Here is a 19,410-nt window from a genome sequence, read left to right on the forward strand (position 1 = left end):
GACAAGCACTTCCTGAGTAGTGGGGTTAAAGGCAGGTGCCACTACACCCAGCTCTAAAGACAGGATCTCCTGTAGCCCTGGGTGGCCTGGAATGTAGTATCTAACAAAGGCTGGCCTTTAACTCCTGACCTTCCTGCCTCTATCTATCCAGTGCTAAGAGCACAGGTATGCACAACCATATATAGCTTTTCCTTTTTTTAAACATTCTTCATTTTTAAAACAAAATTCAGATTTCTCACCTAAGGATAGGTATGAGATTAAATCCTTCAAGCTGTCCTTCCAAAGTAGGATTTAAAACTATGGTGTGGACTTGAATGTTAGTGACCAATGACTGATGACAGATTCTGTCCCATGAGGAGTCATTTTCACTCTAGAGCCCAGGCCTGAAGTCTTAATGATCTTCCTATCTCACCACCCCCAAGTGCTAAGATCACAGGCATGAGCTCTCATGTCTAGCTATTCCTTGTCTTCTTTTTGTTTGTTTGCTTGTTTTTCGGGGTTTTTTAAGTGTTCTTTATCATTTTTATTGAGTTATACATTTTTCCCACTCCCCTTCCTTCCTCCCTCTCCTCCTCTACCTCCCTCCTGCCCCCCACACTCCCAATTTACTTAGGAGATCTTGTCCTTTTCTCCTTCCTAAGTGGATTCATGTATGTCTCTCTATGTTGTCTAGGTCCTCTGGGTTTGTGGACTGTAGGCTTGTTATCCTTTGCTTTATATCTAATATCTATTTATGAGTGAGTACATACTGGATTTGTATTTCTGGGTCTGGGTTACCTTACTCAGTATGTTTTTTTCTAGTTCTGTCCATTTGCTTGCAAATTTCAAGATGTCATTATTTTTGCCACTGAGTAGTACTCCACTAAGTAAAATGTACCACATTTTCCTTATCCATTTTGTTCCCAGGTTTGGGCAATTACGAATAATACTGCTATGATCATAGTTGAGCAAGTCTGTATGGTATGATTGGGCACCCTTTTGGTATATGCCCAAGAGTGGTATTGCTGGGTCTTGAGGTAGATTGATTCCTACTTTTCTAAGAAACTGCCATATTGATTTCCAAAGCAGCTGTACAAGTTGGCACTCACCAGCAATGGAGGACTGTTCTCCTTACTCCACATCCTCACCAGCATAAACTGCCTGACTGATGGTTTTAAAAACTGTCTAGAATACCATCTGGTCACTAGATCATGAAACTAGAAGGAGAGGAAGCTGGCTAACAAGAGTATGTACTTAGCTTTTGATTCATTATAATAGATTTTGCTCAAAAACTTAGATTTGCCAAATTTGTTTTTAAATAGGATTAAAGGTAACTTCTTATTAAAGTAAAAATTTGAAGAAATCATTTTAAAAACATGAGTTTCTGTCTTCATTTCTAGTCAAAACATAGTAATATCAACAACAGCTTAAATTTAAACTGAAGCTATTACTCCTGTGAATAGTTTTAGCAGTTTATTGTGTATTGGTCAAAACCACTGGGCTATGTGGGTACAGGTGTATCTATAAAGCCAAAGTAGATACAGCTAACAAAAACCTATCAGGACACACAGAGCAGAAGAATCTTAACAAAAAGAAATAGGCAATCGCCACATCTGCATGCAGTTCAACATAAGGTAAACCAGTTTCGGGAATCCCAAGATTATCAAAACTTCTACAAATATATTTGGGCTATTTGGGGTACGGGAAGAGATGCGAAAGGGCAGAAAAGAGCCTGAAGTCACCTATTTTGACTAAATCTGCAGCTGCTATTACAGCTGTTCTGGTGTTTTCTGGGAACCACCCAAGTACTTTTTAAAGAGGTAAGAATAACTAATGGTAGCCTTAAAGAACTAAAGAGTAAGGTAGAACTTTATTTCGTAAATGGTTAAAAGCTATTTTTTACTAAGTGATTAATGTTTTGGGGGATTTCCATCAACTAACTGAGTATAAATTGTTATGTAAATGCAAGTAACATGACTAGCTTCTTTGAGTTTCAGTGTTTTTAACGTTTCTTCATTATGCCACGCATTTTATACAACTCCAAGTCTATGACCCAAATAACATATATGTATGAACACCAATAAACACAAAATCCTTTAAAAACATACCAAACATACTCTCTTATATATTCAAATTGCTTTAAAAGATCAACATTATAAAACAAAAGAGATATTACATTTTTAAAAAATATTTTGTACTATATTTCAAATGTAATCAACAGTTCAATTAATTCAAGCTCTTTGTTCAAAAGTTGGATTTTTTTAGGAAAAAATCATACATCTATGGAATTAAAAAACAATCTATTTGTTTTTAAATAAGGTTTCAGAGATCACAACCATGTACCCAACCACCAGTCTCTGCTACTTTTGTTATTCTTAAAAGTACCTGTAATGACATAAGGCTTTTCAATTGTATATATTTCTATTTCTGATCAGCAAAGAGTAATAAAAAGAGATATTTTCTTAGGGAAAAATACAAAAAGACAAGGTGTGGTGGCACACACTGTTAATCCCAGGAGGAAGAAACAGGTGGATCTCTGTGTAAGTTTGACTTCAGCCTAGCCTGCATGGGAAGTTCTAAGCCACCCAAGTCTACATGGTGAGACCCTGTCTCAAAACATCGCAAAAGAAATACAGATAAATGAAAGCCTTTCAAGTTCAAGACAGGATAAAAAAATAAAAAGGGTACCACCCTTCCTGCCAAAGAAGACCGATAAAGTTAGGATAGTGAACATCTGCTTACACAATTACAAAAATTACAAATAATGAGAATAAAGTTTAAGGAACAAAGTAGTATTTTACAAAAATATTCTCTCTGGTGATTTATTTAGTTTTAGTAAGTATGTTGTTTAACATCCTCTGGCATCCCAAACTAGAAAACAAGCCAGGGAGATGGCTCAGTAAGTAAAGACATTCACTGGCAAGTCAACAACCTAAGTTTGATCCCTGGAAGCCACATAGTGGAAGTAGAGAACAAGAATTTGCAAATTGTCCTCTAATCTCTATGTGTGCACACTAAATAAATGAATAAATGAATGAACAACTGTAATAAAGAATTATTTACAAAATAATGAACAACAAAAGTAGTGGTACAGGACTTTAATTCCAGCCCACAAAAGGCAGAAGCAGGTGGATCTCTGTGACTTTGTGCCTAGTCTATATAGCCAGTTCCAGGCTAGCCAAGGCTACATAGTAAGGCCTTATTGAGAAAAGGAGAAAGAGAGGCAGATGGACTGAAAGATAATGTAGCTAGGTATGGTGATTCACATAATTGCAGATCACAAGTGTGAGGACAGCCTGGAATAAACAAGACAAGAGCTAATTTAGAAGAGAGAGAGAAAGAGGAAGAAGAGAAAGAGGAGGAGGAGGAAGAAGAGTAAAGGTAGGAGGAAAAATGAGAGAGAGCAAGAAAAAGGGAATGAACACTGCTAACTGCTAAGCAGCAGTTACAGAAAATTAGTAGAGCATTAAAAATATGTAAGAGAAGTCAGGCTCATAATCTCAGGCAGGAAGATGGCAAGTTCAAGGCCAGTTTGGGCTACATAATGAGAATGAGACAGAGACAGAAACAGAAACAGACAAAAGAAAAAGAAAGAAATGCCTGGTCTTTTCAGTCACAGCTGAGCACCTGAAAACAGGCTTTAAAAGGTTGGGTGCATACACCAACCTTTCACATCAGTCATCAACACTGATCTCATTCAACTTATACTAGACTTACCACAGAAGCATGAGGAAATTTTCTTAAGTCAATTGCTCTTTAAGTTGAATATGAGTCAACTAAAATTGCTGCTACGAAACCTCATTCAGATAGATGGCTCCTCCAGCCGTGTCTACTCAACACCTTTTCATTACTACACAGCACTGCTTCTTCTACTGAAGAGTCAGACCAAACAAGGCAGAGCACAAGACAAAGAACCTAAATGTCAAAATTTTAAACTAGTTTCTTGTTCTTAAGGTTTTACAAAGACACTACCTTCTGAAATCAATAGGTAGAAGTTTAAAATCATGACCAAGATAATGAGCCCTTCTTTCTATTGGAGAGTTAGGACTCTGGAACTGAGGTAGGGCTCACTAAAGAAACAGAAAAAGGAAAACTCTTCTATGGGGCTAGTTCATGACTTCAACCTTCTGAGGAATCCAGTAACAAATGTGACTATCTTTCTCCAAGATGGAGACCTTTCTCCTGTCATGATTTTTTTAATGTATATAATGTGTAATGTATATAATCATATATACATATGCTATATATTGCTATTGATTTCCTTCCACAAGGTTCCAGGTCAACACAGCAGTGATGTGCTTCATGTTTGTTCCTCTGACAAGGTTCAAGGTAACTACAGCACTTCAGTATGTGTATAAACACTAGGGAAATATGCAATCATTGAAGAAAAATGAAAAGACAAACATTTCTCAAACTGTACAACACCAGTTCTACCTCACCCTCACTTTCCCGCTGAGACAGTCTCAGGATTATTCTACATAAAAAAAAAAAAAAAAATCAAAACTCAGTTTAAGAAATTTACCCAGGCCGGGTGGTGGTGGCGCACGCCTTTAATCCCAGCACTCGGGAGGCAGAGGCAGGCGGATCTCTGTGACAAGAGCTAGTTCCAGGACAGGCTCCAAAACCACAGAGAAACCCTGTCTCGAAAAAAAAAAAAAGAAAGAAAGAAAAAGAAATTTACCCAGTTAGCAACTGGCAAATACAACACTTAAACTCAATTATCCTAGGTTAATTCTTGATACTCAACAAAAGCTAAAAACTGAATTACTATAGGTCAGACAACTGGCCTGTAAGAAACAACTGCATTCTTTAGAGCATCGATTTTCCTACATCTACTTATTTGGTTCGGGAGGATTTTTTTGTCTGTTTGTTTTTTTACCTTCCAGAAAGTCTGATGTCTCATGCTTTAATTTCAGAACTTGGAAAACTAAGGTAGAGTGCTTGGGCAACATAGTAAGTTCCAGGCCAGAATGAGCTACCGAGTATGACCCTGCTTCTACAATGGATAGATAGATGACAGATATATAGACAGACAGATACATAATTCAGTGAAAATATTCTTCACTTATTTTTTTCTGATTTTACCTCTCCCTAAATACTCACAAATGAGAACTAAGTATTCTACAGATACCTCTCATGTAGTCATGATGAATCTAATTCTACAGTCAAACAGCTTACAGGTTTAGTCAGGATCTATTTCCTAGACAGTTCCCAGTTGATTATCCTACCACAGTTCAATAACTATATCCCAATAGCATAAAGTATGTCTTTTAACTGTTTAGAAATGGTATTGGAAATATCTTTGGTATTAAATAAAAAAAAAAACCTAAACCTTGGCCCTATATCAGGAGGATAATGGCTTCATGGAAGAGATTTGTTGTTTTAAAAAGTTGCCATAACAAATTTATGTACAATAGATACTTGAATAACCTAGGGATAAAGCATAAAGAAATAGTAACTCTCAGACCTGGATTATTTTAACCACCAAAACTACTGGGATTTAAAATAAAAGGACAGAAGTCAACATGTACAAACAGGAAACAGATGTGTGTTCTCACTTGAAACAAACAAAAAAAGCCATACAAAGTCTAGGAAACAAGAGTTTTCAAGAAACTAGACATCACACGACGAAGAACAGTGACTCTAGAGCAGTGGTTCTCAATCATACTAATGCTGCGACCCTTTAATCAGTTCCTCATGTTGTGGGGACCCCAACCATAAAATTGTTTTCACTGCTACTTCATAACTGTAATGTGGCTATTGTTATGAACTGCAATGTAAATAACTGTATTTTTCTGATGGTCTTAGGCAGGCAGCCCCTGTGAAATTCATTCAATCTCAAAAAGGTCACTACCCACAGGTTGAGAACTGCTCTTGCAGAGGGACAGAAAACAGCGCAACAAAATCGTAGCACTGCCCTAGCTCTCCACCTCTAGAGACTTCACAGTCTCAAAACTGGCCAAGGTGAGTTGCTAAACTCAGCCGAGGAGGTAAAACAGAAGAACTAAAAGTCCATGAAGACCAGGCATCTATACAGAAAGAAAGTAACAAAGAAACAATATAAAAAACAGAGATTTGCAAAACCATGTCTCAAATATTCAGCACAGTAATGACTGTGTATGACCACTACTGGAAGCTAAGAAAAGAACAACTTAAAAGAGTTATAGATTAGTGCCGCCCATACAGAGTAAAGAACACAGCCTATTCCCACAAGCCAAGCTAGTAAGGGCCACTGAGTGGAGTACTCAAGGAGGGTCTTGTCTCAGTAGTGAGAAGTAACTAGCCCTAGAAAACACTGCTCTAAGAAACCAGATGAAATGTAAAACAAGTCTCAAACTGTCCCCAAACAATAACCCAGACAACTAAAAACATTCTTAACACAAACTACAAAAGTATCACAATATGTATCATCCATCAAATATTACCAGAGCTGAGCACAGTGACACAAACCTGTAGTACCAACACTCAGGAGAATGAGACAGTAAAAGCATTTGGGCCTAGAAGAGTAAGGATTGTCTGGTGAAAAAATAGCAGTCTGGGGAATGACCAGGTATACAAAGAGGTTGAAGATCATGAATTATAATGAAGAAAACAATTTACTAAAACAGATGTTAGAATTAGGGACAGGGATCTTAAAAACTACTTTAAATATATTTTACATATTCAAAAATCTCAAGCAGAAACATGAAAGATAAAAAATATATGTAAACTATAGAGATGGAAAGTATAATGTTTGAGATAAAAAATATACTACATAGACTTAACAGATGAGACATTAAAGAAAAAAATTAGTGAACTTGGGACAAGAGAAAACCACAGAAACTGCAAATATAAATAAACATCAGAAAATATATCAAATATAATACAAGGGAAATATCAAAACATATTGAAAACCAGAAAATACTACCAATAGAAACTAATTATTTAAATTATTCTGACCTTATTCAAGGGTCAAAAGACTCAATATTGCTATTGTGTCAATTCTTTTCAAATCAGTCTAAATACAATGTAATTCTAATTAAAATCTCAGTAGGCATTTTACAAAATGTTTCTAAAATTCATATGGAAACACAAAGTCAACTAAAAGACAGAAGCTACCCAGGATTTTGAAAAGATAAGTTTAGTACAACAGATCATTAACTATATGGGGAAATTACTGAGAAATAAAAAGGGATGCAATGCAGGAGAAGCCAATACCCACTTAGGCCTGAGCCAGTTAAGAGCTTCTTCCAACCACTAACTGCCCCAGGGCTGAGATCTAGATCCTGCTGAAGAAAACACAGTGCCATCTACTAAATGTTTGAAAAATGCTCTAGTGCTGTGTCACCACTACTTCCTCCCTAGAAACCGACAGAAACCTATTCTTTATAGAGTTGATTCTATGCTGCAAACAAGAACAAGCAGCCAGATCTTTGGTTACTGTGGTACACTTGCCTCTCTAAGATTGCAAGAGCCTGGTACTTTTAACAACTCTGCCAAAAAGCTGTACCCTAATGGGGAAGCCATGATGTCAAATACTGGGGCAAGTATGTTGATGGAGTCAGCCTAGCTAGGACACATGATACAAGAGAAAAAAAGTATCAGTGTGTTTCTCCAGCATTCTCTCTAGCCTAAGGTAAGCATTGGGTGCTAAAGCAAAGGAACAGTATTTAAAGGGTTTGATCTGTTTTCAAAGAGCAAAGGAAAAAAGATTCATTTGGAACAAAATACCAATAAGCAACACAATAGCCAAAATAATAATGAAAAAGAAGAACAAACTGGATGGGTGAAGATGACCTGACTCCATAATTCACAAAGCCACAGTGACCAGTAAGGTAGAAAAAGCACTAAGAGACGCAAACAGCCAATGGAACAGAAACTCAGCAACAGACCCAGAGAGACTTGTGGGCAGGGAGGGGGTAGATATGCACCCAGACTAGCCTTGAACTTTTAATCCCCTTGCCTCCATTTCTGAAGTGTTAAGATTTACTGCTAACTCCATCTCCCAAGTGCTGTGATTTACCAGAGCCAGCAACCATGCCCAGCATCAAAAGACTTTTAACAACAAACCTATTTCAACCAACGATAGAAAAACAACTGAACATAGCTTTGGGTGCTCCAGTCAATATTTATTACACACATCCACACAGTAACTTAAAATGCATTAACACAGACACACACACACACACACACACACACACACAAAGAAACACAAAGAACTATTTTCCATCAAATGAGACTATTAAAAGCTCAAGAATACCCACTATTCAAGAAAGCATGAGGAAACACAAATGTGCAGATTCATGCTCCTTTCTGAAGGTGACCTATTTCCATTAATCTAAGTCTCAAAAATAATAAAATCTTTTAAGGCAGTTAATTATATCTCAGATTAGTAATGCAATGGGAAAAACAGAAAAATTCTTTCTGTGCAATTATATATGTATAAACATGTTATTGTACCTGTAGGTTTATAAGCTCCCTGAGGGACTTCGGATGATCATCAATCTGTGGACCAAGGCCCCAAAGAATAAAAACCTATACTAAGGGGACTATAATCTATATAGTAACTCTTGTGAACCTGAAACCGTATGGACAAATATATTATCACATTTAACCAGAGCATATTAAAAGCTGGAGATAGTGTTTTAAAAGACCTTGTATATCCAAAATGATACTCAAGGCCTTAAACAGATTTCCACTACTAAATTCTTATGTTCAGTTGACAGAATTCATGTTCTCTTTAGTGTGAAAAGGGGGGTAAGTACTTTAAGAGCTTGAGATGCCTGGAAGCATTCTAAAGAATGTCACAGCTCTCTGATGTCTTAACCCACTTTTTCTTCTAGGACTTCATCTCAACTCTGTCCCAGATTAAAAAAAAAAAAACTGGTGCTAATATTCTGCAGTTCATTTAGAAGCAGGAATGGACCTCAGAGCTTATCATTTTACTAGCCAGGGAGAATTCCGTCACTGCTTATCTCAATAGGTTGACCACAGCCCAGGTGGATTACATTCTGGTCTCTGTTTCATTGAACCTGAGTTGAAATGGGTTTTCTGTTCTACATAATTTGGGTTTCTGAATCTACACAAACAAGTTGCTAAGCTGGTTGTTTAGCAGTCCTTTTGTGGTGTTAAACTTCCTAGTCTTCTTCAAACAAATAAAAACAGGGTAGCTACTAGTCATATACAACTAAGAGCATTTGAAATATATCTACTGAGAATATAGTATTGAAATTTTAGTTTTGTTTAAAATTTAAATAGCCCCCACATGGCTAGCGGTTACCATTTTCGACAGCATTGGTCTATATGATTTCTGGACCTTCAACCATAATTAACAGCTCAAGCAAACCTCTGTTAACTGTTCCTCTATTTCTCCACCTTCTGTGAAACCCCCAAGTCAATACACTAACAATTATTTAATCGTTACTTACTAAGTACCTCCTACTGGCCACGCCCTATGCAGAACACAAAAATCTTTTTTACAGTCTAGTCATATCAATAATCCTACAACAAAAATAACATTTTAACTTTAACTTAAATTTACTTCTTTTAAAAAGATTTAATCTGGTATTTACAGCAACACACATATACAAACTTATTACTTTAACTTAAACAGGCATTTTTTAAGATTTTGTTTTTATATAAGTGTTCATGTTTCTATGAGTGTATACATTGTGTATGTGGGTGCCTACACAGCCCAAAGAGAGCATCTGATCCCATGAAGCTGGAGTTACAAGCAGTCGTGAACCATCCATTCTGGTACTAAGGACTGAATTCAGGTCCTCTGGAAGAGCAGTGCTCTTAACTACTGAGCCAAAATGGACTTTTTGTTGTTTTGTTTTTTTCAAGATAGCAAAATGTGCATTTATAATAGGGTGACTAATGTTTAGGAAAGTTTAACTACCAGATATTATACTATTAATATTGTGCCATACTCTAGAATAAAAGCGCCATGTTTGATTTAATAGCTTCGAGGGGCATACTAAAGCATTAATTATACTCATTAAATTTCAAAACATTGAACTGTACATTACTAAAAGGGGGAAGACATAAAAAAATAAAAGCCTAGAATTAGTTCCTTTCTTATTATACTGGAAAGATGTCGTTTTTTTCCAACTTTTCATAAAGTCACAAGAAAAATAGTAATTCTAGGCGGAGTTTCTTCATGTGCAGCACTGACTCAGTGAGCTTTCGTTGCTATCAATTCAAGAAAGATTTGAAATCACTGCCTTTGATGACTCAGTCTTGTTCTTGACTCAAGTACTATAACTTTATGTAAGAAAGAAAACCTTTTATAGATACCCTTAGCAAGAAAATTAAGGCTTCCAATAAAATATGCAAATAAGGGGGTGTGGTTATAGCTCAATGGTAGAGCATTTGCCTAGCACATACAAAATCCTAGATACAACCCCAGCATACCCCCCCACCTCATCCCAACACACACCACACACACACACACACACACACACACGACTATGGTGGAATTAAACAAAGATTCAGCACTTGTGACTCCATTCTAGTTTCATATCATTTGCTGAATATCCAAGCGCATTCTGACAGGCCAGTTTCCCAAAACAGCAGGGGCCAACCAGAATCACTATTACAAAAAAAAGCTTTAATCCCACAGAAATAACTGAAACAGCCATTGCTTTTTGTTGTCTCTGCTTTCTTCACCCCTTTCCTGCCTGAAAGCCGACTTCTTCTGCCCACTCAGGACAGTCCTACTGCATAGAATGAAGTGTCCAATTTCAAAATAACAAGCAAAAGCTCACCAGATCTTTAAAATTTGCTTTTGTCTTTAACAGCTTCTAGTGACCATAAAGAGACTTAGAGAGATTTCAGACAACTGAGGAACCACAAAAGAGAGACCACTGATGTCTTCTGGGGTCCCTTCCTTTGTTCATCATGGAGCCCTAGGGTTTTAAGTAAATCCTGTCAGGTCTTACTGTGTTTGCACTGACTTTCCGGTCTTCCAGGCTTTTAAATCAGGGATCAGTTTGTACAGATAGTGCAGACGACTTTCTGCAGTCTGTGGTAGCTACCAAGTCACTGGCAAGAGTCAATCTGAAAATTGACTGATGGTGGTTGCAGTAAATGGGCAATTACTGTGGGGAGGACACTTTAGCTTTCAGAATTCACAAGGATTTGCTTCTTGCCTCCTTCCATTTCATTTTCTTGTACACCTAGGAAACATCATTGGCCAAGGTGGTCAATCTCAGCATCAAAGCCACTTGACTGGTAGGTACAGATTTAGCACATAAGAGCAACCAGAACACTCACCACCAAAGTGAGAGGCCCAAAAGAAAGTCACTGGGTGACCTGGGCGGGTGACACTATACCACCTTTTGGTCTACGTGACAACAAAATCAGTTTTCTTTAATTATTAATAAAAGCCAATTTGATTTTTTTGCCAATTTGGTTTTTTGTCCAATTTGTCATAATTTTCTTTTGACCTTGCCACATGGAGAGAGACACTACACTATTTCTAATATAGTTTGATTCACCATTAATTACAGGTATTACTTCTGGGATACTCATCAAACAGCTGATTTAAGGCACTTTAAAAAAAGAGAGAGAAAAAAAGAAAGTGCTCCTGTGTGTGAGTGTGTGTGTGTGTGTGTGTGTGCGCGCGCGCGCGCACGCGTGCGTGAGGGGTGCATGATATCACACCTGTAGAAATCAGAAGACAACTTCTAAGAATCAGTTCTCTCCTTCAATCACATAGGTCCTGAGGGGCATTAAGACTGACAGCAAGCAACTTTATCCACTGAGTCATCTTACCTGTCCCAGGATTACAGCACTTAGTATTCAGCTTCTGATTAGCCCACACTGGCAATACCAACTCTATTTAAAATTTAATTTAATGAGTACTATGGATCAACTTCCTCTGAAAAAGCTTCCTTGCAAATTAGAATGTTACCCCAAAATGTATAAGCATAATATTAGAAAACAAAATTTCTAATTAGTATTGCCAAATCAAAAGACATTAATAAACAAAGTGTTTATCACTGGAAACTACTAAGTACAGTAGAAATTATACTAACTTTAATTGGGTTAAAATGTAGATAACGTAGGATTCATCACTTTTTTACCCTCACAACAAGAAAAAAAAAGCTGTAAATCAATACTTTCTTAGACCTATTACAGAACAGTCAGAAGGAGTCAGAGAGAATAAATAAAAGGGAAAATCTGGGGAAAAGGATCAAGGAGAAAGGAGCAAGAAAAAGAGGCCAGAGGACATCAGGGACCAGCCATCCAGCTATAATGCCAGCCACAGAGTAAGAAGTAAAGAAAGGTATATGGAATAGAGAAAGATAAAAGTCCAGAGGCAAAAGGTAGACGGGATAATTTAAGAAAAGCTGTCTAGAAACAAGTCAAGCTAAGGCTGGGAATTTATAAGTCTCCACGTGTGATTTATTTGAGAGTTAAGAGGCAGGCCCCCAAAAGAGCAAAGAGTAAAAACAACCAACTACAGAAACAGTTTAAACCTGTGAGAGAAACCCAGAAGTCCTTCAACTCTACACAAAGAACTACAGGTACCTAAGGAATACTGAGAACGAAATAGTCTTCCTCAGGAAGGGGCACACTAATTGATTTGCCAACACCAAATGATCAGACCTGAAAACACTCACACAAGCAACTTATACAGAGCGAGTGAGTTGTATTTCTGTATTCAGGAATATACGTGTAGCAACAATTTTATGAAAAAAGAAGCCATGAATTTGAAAGAAAATGAGGAGGGTATATGGAAGGCTTTGGAGGGAGGAAAGTGGGAATGATATAACTGTATTATAATCTCAAAAATAAAAGAAATAATTTAATAAAGTTCTAAATAATTTAATTTAGAACCTATTAGAGGACCCAATCCTTCAAAGTAAAAAAAAAAAAAAAAAAACATTTTTTTTTTTTTGGAGTTTTATCCGGATGTTACAGTAGAGATCTGAGAAAAGACACTTATATTTCTAGCAGAAACTAGAAGAAACCTAACTTTTCTGAAATGTGTGCAGGTCTCTGTTCTCTCAAAGACCTTCCCTCCAAAAACGAAAGTAATTTATCAAAATGTAAGCAATTGGGGTTTTACCTAGCCTGTTTCTAGGATTTTACAGTACCTAACCAATCCAGGGGAAGGGAAATACCCACTCCAGCCCCTAATATCTTCTGGCAAACTCACAAAAGACAGATTAATAACAGGACCAGAGAACTTCTACTCTCACCCCTTCTCCCTCTTACACATCAACATGACTCCTGTGCAATGACCAAAGATGACAACTAAAAGAACTATAAACCTCAGGCTTTGTTTAAAGATTCTCTCAGGGGGAAAAAATCTAAATACAAAGTTTAGCCTTGGACACTACTTCTAGAGCAAACACAACCTACCACTTTGAAAGATAAACAAAGCTTCATGCCATATGCTATCACATATGTGTCTGGTACCCAGGCAATCCAGAAGAGGTGTCAGATCCCCTGGAACTGGAGTTAGAGATAGTTGTGAGCCCCCATGTGGGTGCTGGGAATTGAACCTGGGTCCTCTGGAAGAGCAGCCTGTGCTCAAAACCACTGAGCCATCTTTCCAGTCCCCTAGCATTTTAAGCCTATCTCAAATAGAGTAGCAAGACAGTTTCGACCTCTAATCCTCCTATTCTTTTCATTGGAAAGCAGAAATATAAATGGAAAATATGACTCTACCATAATTACAGAACTTATTTAATTTCTATATCCTGTCCTTTTAACATTTTATATCCAAGTATTGCTTCAAGATTACAGCAAATTCTACATTCAAATACATCTCTATCCTCAGAATATACTTTCGAATTTTTATGGCATGAAGTAAAAAAGGGGGGGGAGGCCTGATTTTTCTCATAACTTTTATCCAGACAGTGATTCTATCTGTAATGATACTACCAATGTATATATATCATTAAAGTGAACACATACATGTAACTACATACTATACTCATAAGAATTTCAGTATTATCAATTTCCTTTACAATACTTACAGTATCTCTAAGAAGTAATTACCACGAATCTCCACATGATTGAAAGATTTCAAACAAAATGCTTCAACGACCTATTCAAAACACAAGGAAAGCCCAACAGTCAATGAATCACAGCTGTCATCTTCACATCACGCTCCACTTCCCAGGAGAGTTAACAGCCTCTAGGAAGAAGCTTTCCAAAGTCCCACGATAACAAGAATGACATGTCAGAGAACTGAGAGCAAAGAGGAGAAACTACATTCCTTATATCAATTTCACTTTATGAACTCAGCAAGAAAGTAGAGCAGTAACAACCTTTTTAGGTTTAAATGAATTAACTGTAAAAAGTATTCCTCTTTCTGGTGTGCTCTTCAAATGGAAAACTATTAAATATGATCACTTGGCAAGATCAGGGCTAACACAGGTAATGATCTTCATTGGTGATCTTCACTGCAGTAAAGCAAACAGAAATTAATCTGCAGATGTCACACTCACAAGTCACAACCCAGCTGATGAGTGTCTGACCACTCTCTCTTCTTTTTGTAATGTCAACAAAACTCTAAGTATGGCAGATAACAATTGTTCCACAATCACAGAACTTTAGACTCTGAGAGGTAGAAAAGTCCTTACAGATCATTTCTTCCATTATTCTCTTCCTCCAGGCCTCCCATTTTATCCATGAGGAAAGAAATTAACTGGACATGGCTTTACATAGCAATTTCCTAATTTAAATATTTCATCCTGGAGAGAAAGATGCTCATTAAGACTCCAGAAATAACAAAACTCAAGTAACCAATTCACATGTTCCAGGAAGTTCCTTAAACTTACAAGACCTACAAGGCCCTACCCCCATGGCTACATAAGCACTAACAAGTGCTAGAGAGAAGAGACCCTCTTGTCAGCTGAGATGTCTGTGTACAGGAAGCTCTAGGGATGCAGCTTTGGTGAGTCTTTACCACACTACAGTGGATGGAGCTTCTGCCTTTCAATCATTCATCCTCCCTTAAGGAATACCAATAAATTCACTAGTTCACTAAATTAGACTTGGGTAGAACTGTTACTTTGGCCTGTGGTACTATGAACAAACATTTGTTCACACCTTGCCAGGAGCAGTTATACAATAAGATAGTTTTCTGAGTGGAAACTAGAACCAAGACCCCTTGACATCCAAACTGGTATTTTTTTCTTTACAACATACTGTTGTCAGGAATTTTAAATAGCATGAGATTTTATACTACGTGGAAGCTAACAAAACCAGCCTTCTACAATTTCATGAATCTAAGAACCAAAACCATAAAGACCCCACACAAAGCTTAAATAATAAGATCTAAAACTATATGCCCCCAGTACTGTATTAAAGTGCGACTCTGTGTGTATGTGTGTGTCTGTGTCTCACAAAAGTTCAGTATAGTATGATGTTAAGCTCTTTTGGCTCTTTTGGGGGGCCCGCCACTTAGCTCCCAAATGAATCGCACATGGAGTCTTATTCTTAGTTATCAACGTCCTGCCTTAGTGTGGCTTGTTTCTTGTCCATTTTTCCTAACTTACATTATTCCCTCTGCCTTTTGCATCTGGGCTTTCCCATTCTCTTCTGTAAATCTTACTCTTACTCCATGAATTGCTGTGTAGCTGGGTGGCTGGCCCCTAATGTCCTCCTCCTTCTCTGGGTACTTCTCCCAATCCTTTCTCCCAGTTTTCTCCTTCTATATATTCCCTTTGCCTGACAGTCCCGCCTATCCTTTCTCCTGCCTCACTATTGGCAACTCAGAGCTTTATTAGACCATCAGGTGTTCGAGACAGACAAAGTACCACAGCTTCAGAGAGTTAAAACAAATGCAACAGAAACAAAAGTAACACACCTTAAAATAATATTCCTAACAGTTCAGAATCACTAGAACTTGTCCATAGAATCTTATTTGTAAATAGACTTTACAGACATAACCAAATTACTAAAACATCATATTGTATTAGCGTAGGTCCTAAGCAAATGACTGCTGTAATTATGGAAAGGAAATGTGAACTCACATGCATAGTCTGCTATGTAAATACTGAAGCAGAAATTGAAATTATGCTGAAACAAGCTAAGAAACATCAAAGATTTCTAATAATTACTGGCAGTAGCTAAAACAAGGGAAGAAAGGAATATTCATCCGAGAAATTTCAGAAAAAGCATGGTCCTCCCAACATTAAATTTCTATTGTTTTAAGCCATCCAGTTGATAGTAGTTTGTAACCATAGTCCAAGAAAACTAAAACACACACACACACAGCTTTTGTATACATTAACTTCACATTACCCCAATAACATTATCATATTAATATATCTTTTAAATCATAATGAAATACCTAAGGTTGGGTACTTATAAAGACAGGAGTTGTGTTTAGTTTAGTGTGGCATCCTAAAGGTCCAAACAGCATAAAACCAGCTATAAGGACACCATGACAGAAGATATTATCAGGGTAGAGTAGTTGTGAAAGGGAGCAATCACATGACCAGACAGCTATCCAGAAAAAAATGGAGGGCAGATCTGCTCTGTTGCTAACAACCCTCAATCCACAATGACCTAAGGACCTCCCACTAGACTATATCACTTCAAGGCCCCAGCTCAACCTCACCAATAAGGTTTAGAGATCAAATACCTCCCACAAGTATATGTATTGAATACTTAGTCCCTAATTGATTGTGCTATATTGAGAGGTTCTGTGAAATTTAAGAGGCAGTAAACCACAGATGGTCTCCATGAGTGGGACAGAATTTGGTAAAAGACTCAGGAGGGCTTGGTATTGGAGCAAAGGTACCTGACTATTGACAGTGGAGTTGTGTCTCTTAAGTCCAATGAAACTCACAAATAGGGAAGTGCAAAAGCAAAAGTAGGTTTACTGAGTACCAGGTGCAAAGGTGACTCACAAGAAGCTTACCAGAGCTCCCTTCCAAGAGAGGAGTTGTGCCAAGAAAGGGATGATGTTAGCTGGCTCTTACTTGAGTTTTAAAAAGAAGGGAAGGAGAACTTGCAGGGAAGCCAGCTATCAGTTGACTCTCAGTACACCGTTGGTTGTTGGATTGTACTCAGCACACGGCTGTCATCAGAGGAAGCCTTCCGGGTCAGGGCCCCATCCTGACTGCCTAGCAGGGTCTAACTACTGGCCTCCAGGGCACCAAACTAGAAAAAATAAGTCAAAGAGAAGTGTTTTCAGGGGCACTTTGTCCCTGTCCCTTCCTGTCTCTCTGTTTTCTGTCCACTGTGAGAAGTATAATCTCTGCTATGCATTCCCGCTACTATGATGTTCTGTACAAAGCACATAAGACCAAAAATATATGGACTAAACTTTCTGCAATGAGTCAAAATATATCTTTTTCCTCTTTAAACTATTTCTATCAAGTGTATGGACACAGAGAAGCAAAAGTAACTATTACAACCACCATACACAGGACCAACATGGAACCCTTTGGGCAAGATACTCAAACTGCTAGGCAGTGATGGTGCACACCTTTAATCCCAGCACTCGGGAGGCAGAGGCCAGCATGATCTACAGAGTGAGTTCGAGGGCAGGCTCCAAACCAAAGCTACAGAGAAACCTTGTCTCAAAAAAAAACAAAACAAAACAAAACAAACAAACAAAAACAAACAAAAAAGATACACTCAAACCATATTCACTCAAAAAGCCAAGAGCTTTCTAAGCCCTTGCCGTACGGATGCAGTCTCACATCAACACTCTGTCCTCATCAAGCCCATCACCACCACTGACAGAGCTAAGTTAAACCAAATTTCAAATTCTCAAACACTGACCCTGACTTTGCTGCTTTCCAGCATCTGTGTCAAGGCATGTGACAGTCAGTATTGTCAACCTAACAGAATCTGGAATCATCATCAGGGACACAAGCCTCTGAGTACGTCTGTGAAGGATTACGTAATCATTAATTGAGGTGGGAATACTTTCTTACCCTAGGGGCCATGTCCTACACTGGACTCTGGACTGCATAAACAGAAATGGGGAGCAGAGCAACAGCATGCATTCATCACTCTCTGCCTTCTGATTCTGAGCGCAACATGACCAGCTGCTTCTGATTCCTGCCACTTGGATTTCCCCCAAGATGATGAACTATAGCTGGAACTATAAACCAGAATAAACCCTTTCACCCTTAAGTGGCTTTTTCCAGAAACAGCAACAAGAAACAAACTAAGACAAGATACCCTCCCTACTTCAATAAGTAACGAACCCAACTTTGTTCTTTCCAATACGATATGGATGGGCCTAACTTCTCTCCAGAAGAATTATCTTGATTTCATCCCAGACAGCAAAGAAACCTGTCCTCTGTCCTAACAGAGGGACAATTTCTACTCTTCTAGATTGGTATATGGCTTTCCTAGAAAAAGATGGCTACTTTAAAATGCTGTTAATACTCTGCTAAACAGATATGCAAAATCATATCAAGAACATAAGACACAGAGAAATGTTTTCTAATAGTTATTGAACTAAAAGCTAAAAAAAAAACAACTTTAGATAATCAAAATGAAGTTGCTGTCACTCAATAAAATACTTCCAGCAATAGAATAAGCAAAAATTTTGTATAAGCAACCTTAGTCACAATTGTGCAATGTTCCTATACACCAAATATTGAAACCAAATTTTGAGAAGTAAATACTTCTTTGTGTGAATCTTGTTTTGTACTTCTTGAAGAGTATCTCAAACAAGATTTAGCATTTAATTGTCTAAGCTTGATACTATTTACTGAATGGAGGGGACCTGGGACTTACCACGGGGCAGGGAACCCTGACTGCTCTTTGGACTGGAGGGGGAGGGGGAGGGGAGGGGGGAGGAGGAGAGGGGTGGGAGGAGGGGGAGAAGGGTGGGAGGAGGGGGAGGGAAGTGGGAGGCTGGGAGGAGGTGGAAACTTGTTTTTTTTTTTCTCCTTTTCTCAATAAAAAAATGGAAAAAAAAAAGAGCACCTCACTAATAAATCATGGCAAATGGTAAAAAAAAGAAAAAGAAACTGGTAATTCTTAATCCTATCCTATTGATTATTGTCTATCAATATTTTTATAAATGAAATTCTGAAGAACAGAAATGACAGCATTTTAAGGACCTTTCAAAAACTAGAATTAGTTTTTAAATGACATTATTTTAAGGAACTTTTAAAAACGAAAGTAACATACTTGTGAAAGGGATTTACTTGAATATTATAAAATTTAAATAAATGTCATGTTTTGAGATTGTAAAGCAAAATATAATTGTTACATTTTATAGCTATATATTCAAAAACAGCATTTTTATCTGTTTGCAAAATAACATCACATCGTAAATTATTTATAAATGGTCTATTTTATCTTAAAATCAATTGGAAAGAAAATAAATTAAAATTGAGTTTTAGAAACATTAAACATGTAGTTTAGCTTCCTCTCACCCGGAGCCAAGCAGTGATTCTGGAGAAGGGAATCACAGACATAATGAGATTTCTCAGAATGAAATAAATCTAAATA

General features: G+C 37.5%; 1 protein-coding gene across 4 annotated transcripts in view; it reads right to left on the minus strand.

Annotated features, from left to right (window-relative positions):
• Fut8 (fucosyltransferase 8) overlaps positions 1 to 19,410 on the minus strand; it is a 210,528-nt gene that overhangs the window by 140,594 nt on the left and 50,524 nt on the right. For 2 of the 4 annotated variants that reach the window (XM_041658251.1, XM_041658249.1), the window contains exon 3: positions 13,953 to 14,023. The exons of the other annotated variants lie outside the window; for them this stretch is intronic. The gene's annotated coding sequence lies outside the window, so the exon portion shown is untranslated. The remainder of the gene's footprint in view (positions 1 to 13,952; positions 14,024 to 19,410) is intronic. 4 annotated transcript variants of the gene reach the window in all.

This window comes from Microtus oregoni, unplaced genomic scaffold (assembly GCF_018167655.1).
Source record: "Microtus oregoni isolate MIOR12 unplaced genomic scaffold, Mior012 000009F_ref0000495, whole genome shotgun sequence".
Lineage (NCBI taxonomy): Eukaryota > Metazoa > Chordata > Mammalia > Rodentia > Cricetidae > Microtus > Microtus oregoni.